The sequence below is a fragment of the Pan troglodytes genome, chromosome 10, assembly GCF_028858775.2.
Source record: "Pan troglodytes isolate AG18354 chromosome 10, NHGRI_mPanTro3-v2.0_pri, whole genome shotgun sequence".
Classification (NCBI taxonomy): domain Eukaryota; kingdom Metazoa; phylum Chordata; class Mammalia; order Primates; family Hominidae; genus Pan; species Pan troglodytes.
The window spans coordinates 125,854,341-125,866,577 of NC_072408.2; the positions used below are offsets into that span (position 1 = coordinate 125,854,341).

The following is a 12,237-nucleotide window of genomic DNA, read 5'->3' on the forward strand; positions in this document are numbered from 1 at the left end:
TTTTCAACACCTTCACCATCTTTAACAGAGTTCTGGATCTGTTCTGGATTTGTTTGATCTCCTTTCAAGAAGTAGTTGTGATCACCTACATGTGCCAGGTTCTAGTGATGATAATGATGAACAAGACAGGGCTCTGCTTTCAAGGGCCTCTTGGGGATTTTGCTCAGCATAGCTAATCGCATAAACAAATTCATCCTGATGCATCAGTAGGTGTTCATAAATTTTCCTCTTGAGGTAATACGTGTGCTTTTAGAGACCTTGCAGTTCAATGGGGTGCATATGGTGGAACTTGCAGCAGAGTGACAGACCTTTAGGGGAGTTATCTTTTGTCATGAAAGCTCAAAGCACACATTGCCTTGTATCCTAGCTTACTTGTTAGTGTCTAACAGTTTGGTGAGAACAAGAGCCATGTCTGCCATTTTCCACTATATATCCAGTGTGTGACATCTTGGTTGGCACCTAATAGGTATTCAACAAATATTTGTTGACTGAATAGATGGACCTCAAACTATGTTATCTAGAACTGCGCTGTCCAATATGGTAGCCACTAGCCATCTGTGGCTATTTATAAATTAAAAGTTTATTATTAAATGTATTATTTATTTAATATTAATTTATTATTAAAATTAAAAATTAATTTTCTAAGTCACCCTAGCCACATCCCAAGTGCTCATTAGCCACCTGTGGCTCCCATATTGGACAGAGAGATACAAGATGTAGACCATCTCTGTCATCATAGAAAGGTTGCAGAGCCAGAAGAGTGGTTCTCAATCAGGAGCAATTTTTTCCTCCAAGAGAGTTTGGTAGTGGTTGGAGGTGTTTTTGGTTGTCACAACTGAGGGATTGCTACTGGTGTCTGTTGGATAGCAGCTAGGGATGCTACTAAACATCTACAGTGCAGAGGACAGACCCCCAATAGTGTCATGGTTGGAAAACCATGTTGTAGGTTATCAGCCTCCAGGAGAGCCCAAAGATTTCTACCTGAAGCAATGTGCATTTACATAAGATTGTGATGCTGTTGTGTGGGTGACAGTTCACATATTTACAACACTCAACAGTTCACAAAGTTGAGCCATCCAATGTAATTCTCCCAACACTGGGAGAAAAGTAAATTCCTACTCTACTGGGGGAAAAAAAGCAAGGCTCAGAGATGTGTCTTAGAAGGCGCTGAAATGGAACCCAAGCATGCAAGTTACAGGGAAGCTGCTTTTTTTCTTAGTTAAGGAAGATTTTTTCCAAATATTAGAGGTTTCTGAAAGTGGAGGGAATGAATCTTCTCTTATTGAAAGTACTCTAAGATTACTCCATGGGGTTGTATTTCTCGAAGTACCCACTAGACTACAGAAGAAAATTTGATGACCCCAAATTTCTAAGAAAGACTACACAATACTTTCCCTTCCTTGGCCTTCACATTGCGCTGAACATATTAAAGGCACTGATAAGTCTTGCAGCAACAAAGTCTGGTTCTTTTGTTTAATCTCCTGTTTCTTAATCTCATTTGAGTACACAATCCCATCCCCATTCCATTTTAGAGGAGCAAGCAACGATTAACGTATGGTAGAACTGATGTTTGGTGGAGCACATTTTGGTGAATGCTGCTTTACAGCACTGTCAAACATGATAGGTAATATCAAACAATCTTTCTGTCTTCTGGGCCCATCTGCACTTCTATTACTACCTAGGTAACCATGGGCAAGTTTTGGTATTTGGTGAGAAACATTTAGAGTGTCCAGATTTGAGCTAAATGACTTACCCGTGGCCACACAGCTAGAGTGTTCCATTTTAGAGCTTGGCTGGCATTTATTTATCATTTTCCTCTTTCTGCCTCTCGGGAGTCTATTTGGATCAGTATGAAGTCTTTCTCCTCAAGAGGCTGAATCAGATGCAATGCGCCCAATTCATCTGCTTGATGCTACACTCCCAAGGGGAATTACATCACCTGCTGTGTTTAGAATAATCACCGTGGCAACTGTGGCTGCTCTCATGGATGTGGACTGTTCCCATGTAGCAGTGATGGGTGCTGGCTCATACGAAAGAGAGGGACAGGTAGTGAGTTTCCACTGCTAAGGACCCTTAGGTTTCATGTATGTCTGTCTGGTGATAACTGGGTGTGTGGATATGTCAACAACCAATTTGGTGTTTCCCAGACTCACCTGGGAAAGAGATGTATAAACTGTAAACTTTCTTTTATAGCTTAGTTTAATTCCAACCAAGTACTGGCATAGAGATTACCTAGGATGTTTAAATGCTTTGTTGTTGTTGTTGTTGTTGTTGTTGTTTTGTTTATTTATTTATTTATTTATTTTTTGAGACAGAGTCTCTCTCTGTCGCCCAGGCTGGAGTGTAGTAGCGCGATCTCGGCTCACCGCAAGCTCCGCCTCCCAGGTTCACACCATTCTCCTGCCTCAGCCTCCCTAGTAGCTGGGACTACAGGCACCCGCCATCACCCCGGACTAATTTTTTGTATTTTTAGTAGAGACGGGGTTTCACCGTGTTAGCCAGAATGGTCTCGATCTCCTGACCTCGTGATCTGCCCACCTCAGCCTCCCAAAGTGCTGGGATTACAGGCGTGAGCCACCACACCTGGCCTAAGATGTTTAACTGTTGAGAGACAGAGAGGACATGGTGTGGCATAGGAAAGGAAGGTCCTTCGGTAATAAATAAATTGGAGATTGGAGTGCTATGGTTTTCAAATTTCTGTACCCAAATTATTATTTGCCTGAGAGATTTGAGGTGGCTTCATAGAAGCAGAATGAAATTTCATGGAATCTCATGGTGAGAAAGTGATTGTGCTTTCAATTCACTTTCTCTCCTTCCAGTTGTCAGAGAGTTGTCTCAGTTTGGGGCTACTATGTTTTTAACACCTCTCAACACTTGCTAATCTTCCCTTTTTTTAACAAAAGAAGGAGCAGGTGTCAGGCTCAGAGCCTGGGGCGAGTAGCAGTGTATAGCTGGAATTTAATAATATTCTCTTGTTTTCATTTGTATCTATTTTAAGGCCTTCTTCTATTTATAAACAGGACACTTATTTTCCATTTACAATTGTAATATGAAGTTTCCTTTTTAATTGCATGTATCAAGTTAAAAAGTAAGCCAATTGCAAAAATAATAATAAGCAAATAATAGTATAGGAAACACATGCATAAATGGACAGCAATCATTATTGGTCTTGTGTGGGCAGCTGAGGCTTAAGAAACATTCTATGGGAGACGTGGCTTAGGAGGAAGGAAACCTAGGTTAAGAGCCAGCTCCATCATGCACTGCGTTGCCTTGAGAAAGGTTTGTGACTCTCTGAGTCTGTTTTGGTGTCAATTAAATGCAGATAATAAATTTCCTATCTTATCACATAGTCAATGTGAAATAATTATATAAAGCACATAGTAGGGACTCAACAAGTGGAAACACCTGCTGTGCGTATTTTGTGACTAACATACCAATTTGTACACGTGGCATCTCTAAGGGTCCCATGTTTGGGGTAAAACAACCTTCCTTGTGATCAAAATCCCAACAGTAGTTTTTTTTTAAATTTTGTATATGTAGTAGGTATGTAGTAGGAGTATATGTTTATGAGATATTTTGATACAGGCATGCAAAGTGTAATTATCACATCATGGAGAATGCAGTATCCATCCCCTTAAGCATTTATGCTTTGTGTTACAGACAATCCAATTATACTCTTTTATTTTAAAATGTACCATTAGGTTAATATTGGCTATAGTCACCCCATTGTGCTGTCAAATAGTAGATCTTATTCATTCTTTCTATTTTCTTTACCCATAAACCATCCCCACCTCCCCGCTACCAACCTCCCCACTACCTTTCCCATCTGCTGGTAACCATCCTTCTACTCTCTATGTCCATGGGTTCAATTGTGTTTATTTTTAGATTCCACAAACAAGTGAGAACATGCAGTTTGTCTTTCTGTGCCTGGCTTATTTCACTTAACGTAATGATCTCCAGTTCCATTTATGTTGTTGCAAATGATGGGATCTCATTCTTTTTATGGCTTAATAGTACTCCTTTGTGTATATGTACCACATTTTATTTATCCATCCATGTAACAGTAACACTTTTTGAGCACTCACTGTGCCAGATGCTGTTATAATCCTTAGATATGTATATTATCTCATTTAACATCCTCAGTGATTCAGTGAGGTGGGGAATATTATTATCCCACTTCACAGATGAGGCACAGGAAGGAAGGGTAACTTACCAAAATCAAACAACTAGAAAGTGGAAAAGGCAGACCTGAAATTCAGTCAGCCTAATTCCAGTGTGCGTGCACTTAACCATTCTCAGAAACCAGACTTTCCTACATTTTGTGGACCTACAGCAAAGTTTTGTTGTTGATGATGAGGGTGATTGTATTAGTTAGGAGTCCTTTATATACAAGAGATATAAGCCACACAAAGCTGGATCCAATAATAAAGGGGATGTATTGGCTCTCATACATGAAAAGTTGAATGGCTTCAGTTCCAGATAGATCCAGGAGCTTGAGCAATGTCATCCCTGTATTCATTTCTTGACACTATTCTCCATGGTGTTGATTCCATTCTTATGCAGCTGTCCCTTGGGGTGGCAAGAGTGCTACCAGAGGGCCACACTTTTATCCTTTTTTAGCAACCTCTAGCAAAGGACAGTTTCTTCCTAATGGTTTCAACACAAGTTCCAGAATTGAGTCTCACTGGCTCTGGTTGTCCTGGCTTTGATAGGTGATCATCTTTGAACCAACCACTGTGGCCAGGGGCATGTGATGCTTAAAATGACCAGGATGGGGTCATGCCCCCTTTCTGGAGCTGGGGTGAAGCCACCTCTGCTTGCATCAGATAGACTGAAAGTAGAGAAGGGGCTTGTCCCTCAGAGAAGAATCTGCTGCTCATCATAACAAGAGAGAATGGATGCTCAGCAGGGAAATTTATGCCCTCTGTGAAATCTTATTTTTAATCTTCATTGAGAAGATTTATGGGCTACACAGGAGGGAACAGACTGGAATTTCGTCACTTCTCTCCTACTGGTTTGCTCTGTGACAGACAACCAAATAAACTCTAGTGGGTCTCAGTGTCTTCAGTTGCTACATGGGGCCAGTAACTCCTTCCCCACATGCCTCACGAGACTATTCTAAAAAGCACATGCAATGATGTTATTTATAAATGTAATTAACATTGTGGCTTTTTTCCCTTCCAGGGTTTCCATAAGAAGCATATTTTAGTTCAGGGTTTTTTCCCAAGTGGCAAGTACCACTCTCAAAATCCCAATGTAGTCAGCCTCTGCTGGATTTTGAAGACCTGCCTTTATTCCTCCCCGCAAGACTGAAATGCCACACATTTGGTATTGACTCAATAGCAGTTTCAAAGAGCGCATGCTATGTGCCAAGCACTGTGCTGGATATTTTTATACGCCACCTCATTTAGTTGTCAGATGACCCTGTTCTGTCATGAGTAATAAGAGGGAGAGAGAATAACACAGGACAATTAGCTCTGGAGAGCTGAGTTCAAATCCTGATTCTGCCTCGAATAGCAGCAGGACCATGGCAAGTCACTTAACCTCTCTGAACTTCAGTTTCCTCACCTGTGAAATGGGAGCAACACAGAGGTTATGTCATAAAGTTGTTGGGAGGATACAAGGAGCTAATACATGTAGTGGGCATCTGCCCAAGGTCACAGAGCAGGCGTAGGTGCCTGCCCTTTCTGCTTCCAGAACCCATGCTGTACTGCCTAACAATAGAACCAAATGTCTTCTGGGGCCATGTAGGGACGTCCTTTAGCTTCCAGCAATTGCAGGGTCTCTGGGCCCCTCCAGTCTCTCCAGATTTGCTGTGTACACCCTGGCTACAATTGCCTGCTGCAATGTCTTGAAATAACTCTGCTCTTCCGGCCAGCCCCCCTCTCAGCCTCCCTCCCGCAAGGCCCAGAATAGCCATGTACATCCTGGCTCCAAAACAGCCTGCATGATGCTCCCTCCCCTTTGATAATAGCTCAGCTTTGTCTAAGTTCTGGCATCTCCAGGACCACAGTGCCTCGTGCAGCCACAATGAGGCTTAAGTATGCTATGCTATCATGTAGAGATGTCATTTGATGTCAGCTACAAGGAGATGTCACCTCATCATTTTACCTGGGTGGTTGGGGAGGCAGTAAAGATGATGTTATCTCACTTTGCTGATGGAGAAACCAAAAGATTAGTGACAGGTCCATCGTGATGGTCTTATGTAACATTCTGGTGAAGCTTTACCATTGATTAAGAGAGCTCACATTTCTGTCTCACTTGGAATCTCTTTCCTGTGACCTGCAAGGCATTCAAAACCTGGTGCCTGCCCACCTCTCTGATCTTATCTTCTGCCTGTCTTCTCCTTTCCCATTTTTCTCAAGTCTTTCTCACCTCTTTTCAGTTTTTCAAGCCCACTAAGCTATCTGTCCCACCTCAGGGCCTTTGCACATGCTGTTCTCTCAGCCTCACTTGTTCTCACTCAGCCTTCTTTTGCATGCATGGCTATTTTTTTCTTGCCATTTAGATTTCAAGCAATTCCTTCCCAGTTGCTCAACCCTTCTTCCTTTTTTGCACATATCACAAATATAATTACACATATTTTTTCCCAGAACACTTATTTATTTAATATCTGTCTCCCATGCTTAATTGTGAGCTCCATTATAGCAGAGACCCACCTGTCTTGTTCATTAAGTTTCTGCAGAGCCCACTACAGTACCTAAATCTTGGAATCTTTCTGGCAGTAAATATTTTTGAAGGAAGGAGAGATAGGTTTGCAACAATGTTATTTGGTAAGCAACATTACTCCCATTCAACAGATGATAAGATATAGGCACAGAATATCCAGGGATTTTCCTAGATCACCTCAAGGCTAAGAACATAAAAGAAATGAAACCCGCATCCTCAGACACTTGGTCCCTGGTTTTTATTCTTTCTTTTTTTAATTAGGTGAAGAAAGAAATAGTTGGGTTTTTTCTTCAATTTTTATTTTAAGTTTTGGAATACATGTGCAGGATGCGCAGGTTTGTTACATAGGTAAATGTGTGCCATGGTGGTTTGCTACAAAGATCAACTCATCACCTAGGTATTAACCCCAGTGCCCAGCATCCACTAGCTATTCTTCCTGATGCTCTCCCTCTCCCAGCCCCCTGACAGGCCCCACCATGTGTTGTTCCCCTCCCCGTGTCCATGTGTTGTCATCATTCAGCTCCCACTTAGAAGTGAGAACATGCGGTGTTTGGTTTTCTGTTCCTGCATTAGTTTGCTGAGGATAACAGCTTCCAGCTCCAACCGTGTCCCTGCAAAGGACATTATCTTGTTCCATTTTATGGCTACATAGTATTCCAGGGTGTATATATACCACATTTTCTTTATCCAGTCTATCATTGATGGGCATTTGGGTTCATTCCATGTCTTTGCTATTGTGAACAGTGCTGCAGTGAACATACGTGTGCATGCATCTTTATAACAGAATGATTTATACTCCTTTGGCTATATACCCAGTAATAGGATTGCTAGGCCAAATGGTATTTCTGTTTCTAGATCTTTGAGGAATCACCATACCGTCTTCCACAATGGCTGAACTAATTTACACTCTCATCAGCAATGTAAAGGTGTTCCTTTTTCTCTGCAACAGTGTCAACATCTGTTGTTTCTGGACTTTTTAGTAATTGCCATTGGTCCAGGGTTTTTTCTATCCCTCACAACTGCTTTCAGAACAAAGGCACAAAACCATGATCTTCCCCAAGGGATGCCAGGAAGGACATCTCCTGGAAAATAGACTCTCTGGGCTGATTCTTGACCTACAGATTTAAAAAATCACTGGGAAAGAAGATGGGGAAGGGAGTTCCTGGAAGAGGGAACAGTAGGTGCAAAGCATGTAACTGCCTCATTGCAAGCACTGGGCATATAATAAATCTATTCTTGATTTACTCATTTGTTCATTCATTTATATGAAATTTATTCTATATCTGCTAGGTATTATACATTTTGGGATGTACTAAAATACATACACAAATAATAACATTTAACACTAATAATACTAAGTATTAATGAAGTCATTAATAAATAAAAAGGATTAACATGTGATTAACAAATAGTAAAGATTAACAATAATTAGTCAATCTTTACTGAGTTCATATTGTACCCCAGACACTGTATTCAGTGCCTTATAACAATGAGATAGATATTCCCTGAGACTGATGGGAGTTGTCCCCATTTTACAGAAAGGTAGACTGAGGCTTGAAGAGGTTAAATAGCTTTCTCATATTACTCAGCCCAAAGATGGCAAAGCTGGAAATGGAATTTAGGTACTTTGAGTCAAAAGTCCAAGTTCGCAATCTGTTGGTCACCTTGCTCTTCCTATAGCTCTTCTCTGGTACAGAGTCTAGCATATTATAAAATATTTCTAATGAAAATGACACGAGCATTCCTTAGAAGTGTCAGCTACTATCAGAAATCTTTCCCCCCTCCCCACTTCTTCTGATGCTTCCTGGAGTGGAGACAAGCCAGTTACTGTCTGGTCTCCCTAGAAGACACACTCCAGCTCCATTCCCCTACCTCTCTTCCTCCTTCTCCTCCCTTTTTCTTTCAGAGCCATTGTTCTCTTAACATGTTTTGCCTTCCCTCTAAGGCTTCCCCTGCCAATAGCAGCTATATTTGGTGTCTTCCACCCCATCTTGCAATGGTGTGTGTGAGTCCTGCAGTGAAGAGGTCTGTGATCACCATCCCACCCGCAGCAGAGCCAGACAGAAAAAGTTGCCTTCAAATCCTGCAATTACCTCTCCTTGGATTGCAGCTATTTAGCTGGAGACACCTCCTCCCAGCCCTCCTCTGTGCCCAGCAAGCTCAAGGTCTGTGAACAACAGAGCAGCAATTCAGGGCCTCCAGAGCAGTCCTCAGCCCTGTAACCACTTCTATTTAGGTCTTGGATTAAGAAATATTGATTCTACCAATTAAACATCCCCTTCCCTACCCACCCTGTCCCTTTCTACTTGACATTCAACCCCTGGACAACTATGTTGAAAAGACTCAGAATGCTGTTTTTATTCATATTCATTCATTCATTTGTTCATTTGTTCATTTTGTATGTGTGACAGGTGCTGTGCCAACCAGATACAGGTACCAGTTAATAACATACTTGTTTGTTTCTCGCTATGTAGTGGGGTTACAGAAAAGGCACATTTATCAAGGACTTGGGGAGCCAGAGGAAGCTTACAGAGGAAGTACTGATTAGGATAAAACTTAAGGCATATGCAATCATTGGCCATGACCAGGAAAGAAGAGAGGAGCAGTGCATGTGTCCCCACTATGTGCCAAGAGTGATGTGAAAGAGGCCTGGCCCACATTAGGGAAATGTCTCCCTGGCTACAGTGTAGGGTGAAAGTTGAGAATTGAGAGAGTGGAAGCTGGGGAGGTGGAAAGGGATTGGATTCTGCTGTGCAACATAAGGGACATGATCTTATCTTAAAGGCAGTGGGAGCCACAGAAGGTTTTAGGCAGTTGCATCTTCTCCACATCTCATGTCGCTGCTACCCTGGCTCTTGACTACTCTTCTATATCTTTCTACCAAGAAATTTTTATCCATTACCAAGTCATACCCTGTTAGCCCAGGACTATCTATCCCTCAAGCAAACCAGGTTTCAAGACTGAAATGTCCAGAATCTCTGGGGAAAGGAGAGAGGGTGCAGAGTCCCTTCATGTTGGAGGTCAGTAGAAGATTTGTGTTGACTGGTTCATCAGCCAGTTCTCTGCGTCATGTCAATCCAATCTTCTGTATGCTGAGGAAACATGATTAGTAAAGTGAAAGCCCTAGGGTGGAAGTTGAAAGTCTGGACTAGGCACTGCCCTGACTTTGTGTAGATTTAACCCACTTTTCCAGATCTCAGTCTCTCCATCTATAAAATGAAGTAATTAGAGGCTCTTTCAGCTTTGATATTTCATGAACTAATGGGTATCCAGGAAGAGCAAAATGATATCTGAGAAAACAATTACCTGAAAATACCTGCATATTAATATACAATGCACAAACTCTTCTCCTTGGAATTACTCACTTCGGTGGACAGATGAACAAAATAGGAGAAAATAAAATAAAGTGTCCAGGAGAGCCATGGATCCAAAGTGGAAATGTCTATTGATATGCCACTCCTATCCCACACGGTTGAACATGGATGGGCATTTTCACATGTATCCATGTGAGCGCTCCCACACATTTACGTGACATGGATAACTACTTGTGTGTACATTAACACGCATGCATGTACACATTCACACTTATTTACACCCTCATCCATTTACCCAAATGCACTGAGGGATTTCAGTATCTTCAGTGTTCCTTATGGGAGTCAGGTCTCTGAGTGTTTTGTAGGAATTAGTAGAGTTTGTGTATTATCTGTAATTTCTTTCACAAGACCCCCTCCCAAGTATGGCCCAAAAGAACAAAAGAACGAGGCCCGGGACTTCAACCGTGTAACACTCAGCTTCTCATTCTATCTTTAGCCCTGGAGAATTTCTCTCATATGCTGGATCCTCTGTATTTTACATTCCAGGCTTTCCAATTCCCAAAGGACATAATGACCTCTGAAGACAGCTTCTGGGATGAGATCAGCTCATGCCCGCTCTTATCAAACATCTTATCAACCTAACTCATAGTGTGAGATGAAAGGAGGAACACAATCCCTACTTGCCAATTACATCCTGGTCACTGGCTAGTTTGCTTTAAGAATGTAGCCCTAAACGATACCACGTCCCTTCCCCACCTCCTCCTGTAGGACACTGGAGTGTTACTTTCTGTTCTCATCTGAGCGTGCCTACTCCCTCCGTGTACCTCTTAGTATGGAATGTGTGTGTGTGTGTGCATGCGTGCGCATGTGCACATGCAACAGCATGTGTGACAAGCCTGTGTACTCAGCAGCAGAAAAGTCCTTGAAGGTTGAAGGAATGAATAATGGAAGGAAAACAATCGCCACCCTTTCAAGCCCCAGACCGAAAATTCTTCAAGATGGACTCAAAAATAGCAATGTTTCCCTCATGTTAATTATCTTGTTCCAACGGTGGGGGCAGAGTGTCCTTGAGATGTGGTTAGAAAAGAAAAAAAGGTGTAGCCCTGCGTGTGCACTTGGGTGTGTTGGCAGAACTCCCGCTCAAATCCAGGGGCTTTGCTGATTCATGTTTCCTAGAGCCTGACGGCGGTTCAGCACCAGGGACAGCGACCGCTGATTAAATAACAGGCTGCAATGAATCCAACCATGAAAGCACTACCTGGCTGTTGCAGCCGTCCTTGCCTATTGAACCTACTAGTTACATTACTTTTCAGGTGTCTCTCACTTTTAGGGAACGCGTGCTATTGAAAAGTTCTGTGTAAATCTATATTTTATAATGTGATCAATCTTGAAACACATTTACTTATTTCCAAACAATCTTCCAACGGGTTGAGGCAGGAAGCTAGAAGATTTTGTCCCCCTCATTTCTGAAAAGATAGATGTGTCCTATAACTTAGTAGTTAAAAGTGTGATAGGATATACCAGAATTTCTTTGCATTATTGATTTATGGGGCTGGATAATTATTTGGGTGACTGCTCTGTGCATGATAAGACACTTGCAGCTTCCCTGGCCTCGACACACTAGATTCTTATTGTATTTCCCCAGTTGTGACAACCAAAAGTGTCTCCAGACATTTTTAAATGTCCCCAGAGGGAAAAAATATCCCACCTCCATTGAAAATCTATGGATAGATATGCAGTCATGAGTCACTTATAAATGGGAATACATTCTGAAGTATGCATTGTTATGCAAACATCATAGAGTGTACTTACACCAATCTAGATGGGATAGCCTACTTCACACCTAGGCTGTATGGTACAGCTTGCTGCACCTAGGCTACCAACCTGCACAGCATGTTACTATACTGAATTCTGTAGGCAACTGTAACACAATGGTAAGTGTTTGTGTATATAAGCATATCTAAATGCAGAAAAGGTACATTAAAATACAGTATAAAAGATTTTAAAAGTGGTTTATCTGTATAGGGCACTTGCTGGAGATTTCAGGGCTGGGAGTTGCTCCCGGTGAGCCAGGGAGAGAATGGTGAGTGAATGTGAAGAACTAGGACATTACTGTACACTACTGTAGACTTGATAAGCACTGTAAACTTAAGCTACACTCAATTTATTTTTTAAATAAGTTTCTTTCTTCAATAATAGATTAACCTTAGCTTACTTGTGCTTTTTGGACTGTATAAGCTTTTTCATTTATTTA

The 12,237-nt window shown here is 41.7% G+C and overlaps 1 protein-coding gene and 1 long non-coding RNA gene across 2 annotated transcripts in view; one reads left to right on the forward strand and one right to left on the reverse strand.

The window, feature by feature from the left end:
* Positions 1-1,941, reverse strand: part of LOC129136689 (uncharacterized) — a 55,966-nt gene extending 54,025 nt beyond the window's left edge. Inside the window, exon 1 of the long non-coding RNA XR_008538580.2 lies at positions 1,754-1,941. This is a non-coding gene — a long non-coding RNA (uncharacterized LOC129136689). The remainder of the gene's footprint in view (positions 1-1,753) is intronic.
* SRRM4 (serine/arginine repetitive matrix 4) overlaps positions 1-12,237 on the forward strand; it is a 175,386-nt gene that overhangs the window by 68,316 nt on the left and 94,833 nt on the right. The window lies entirely within an intron of this gene.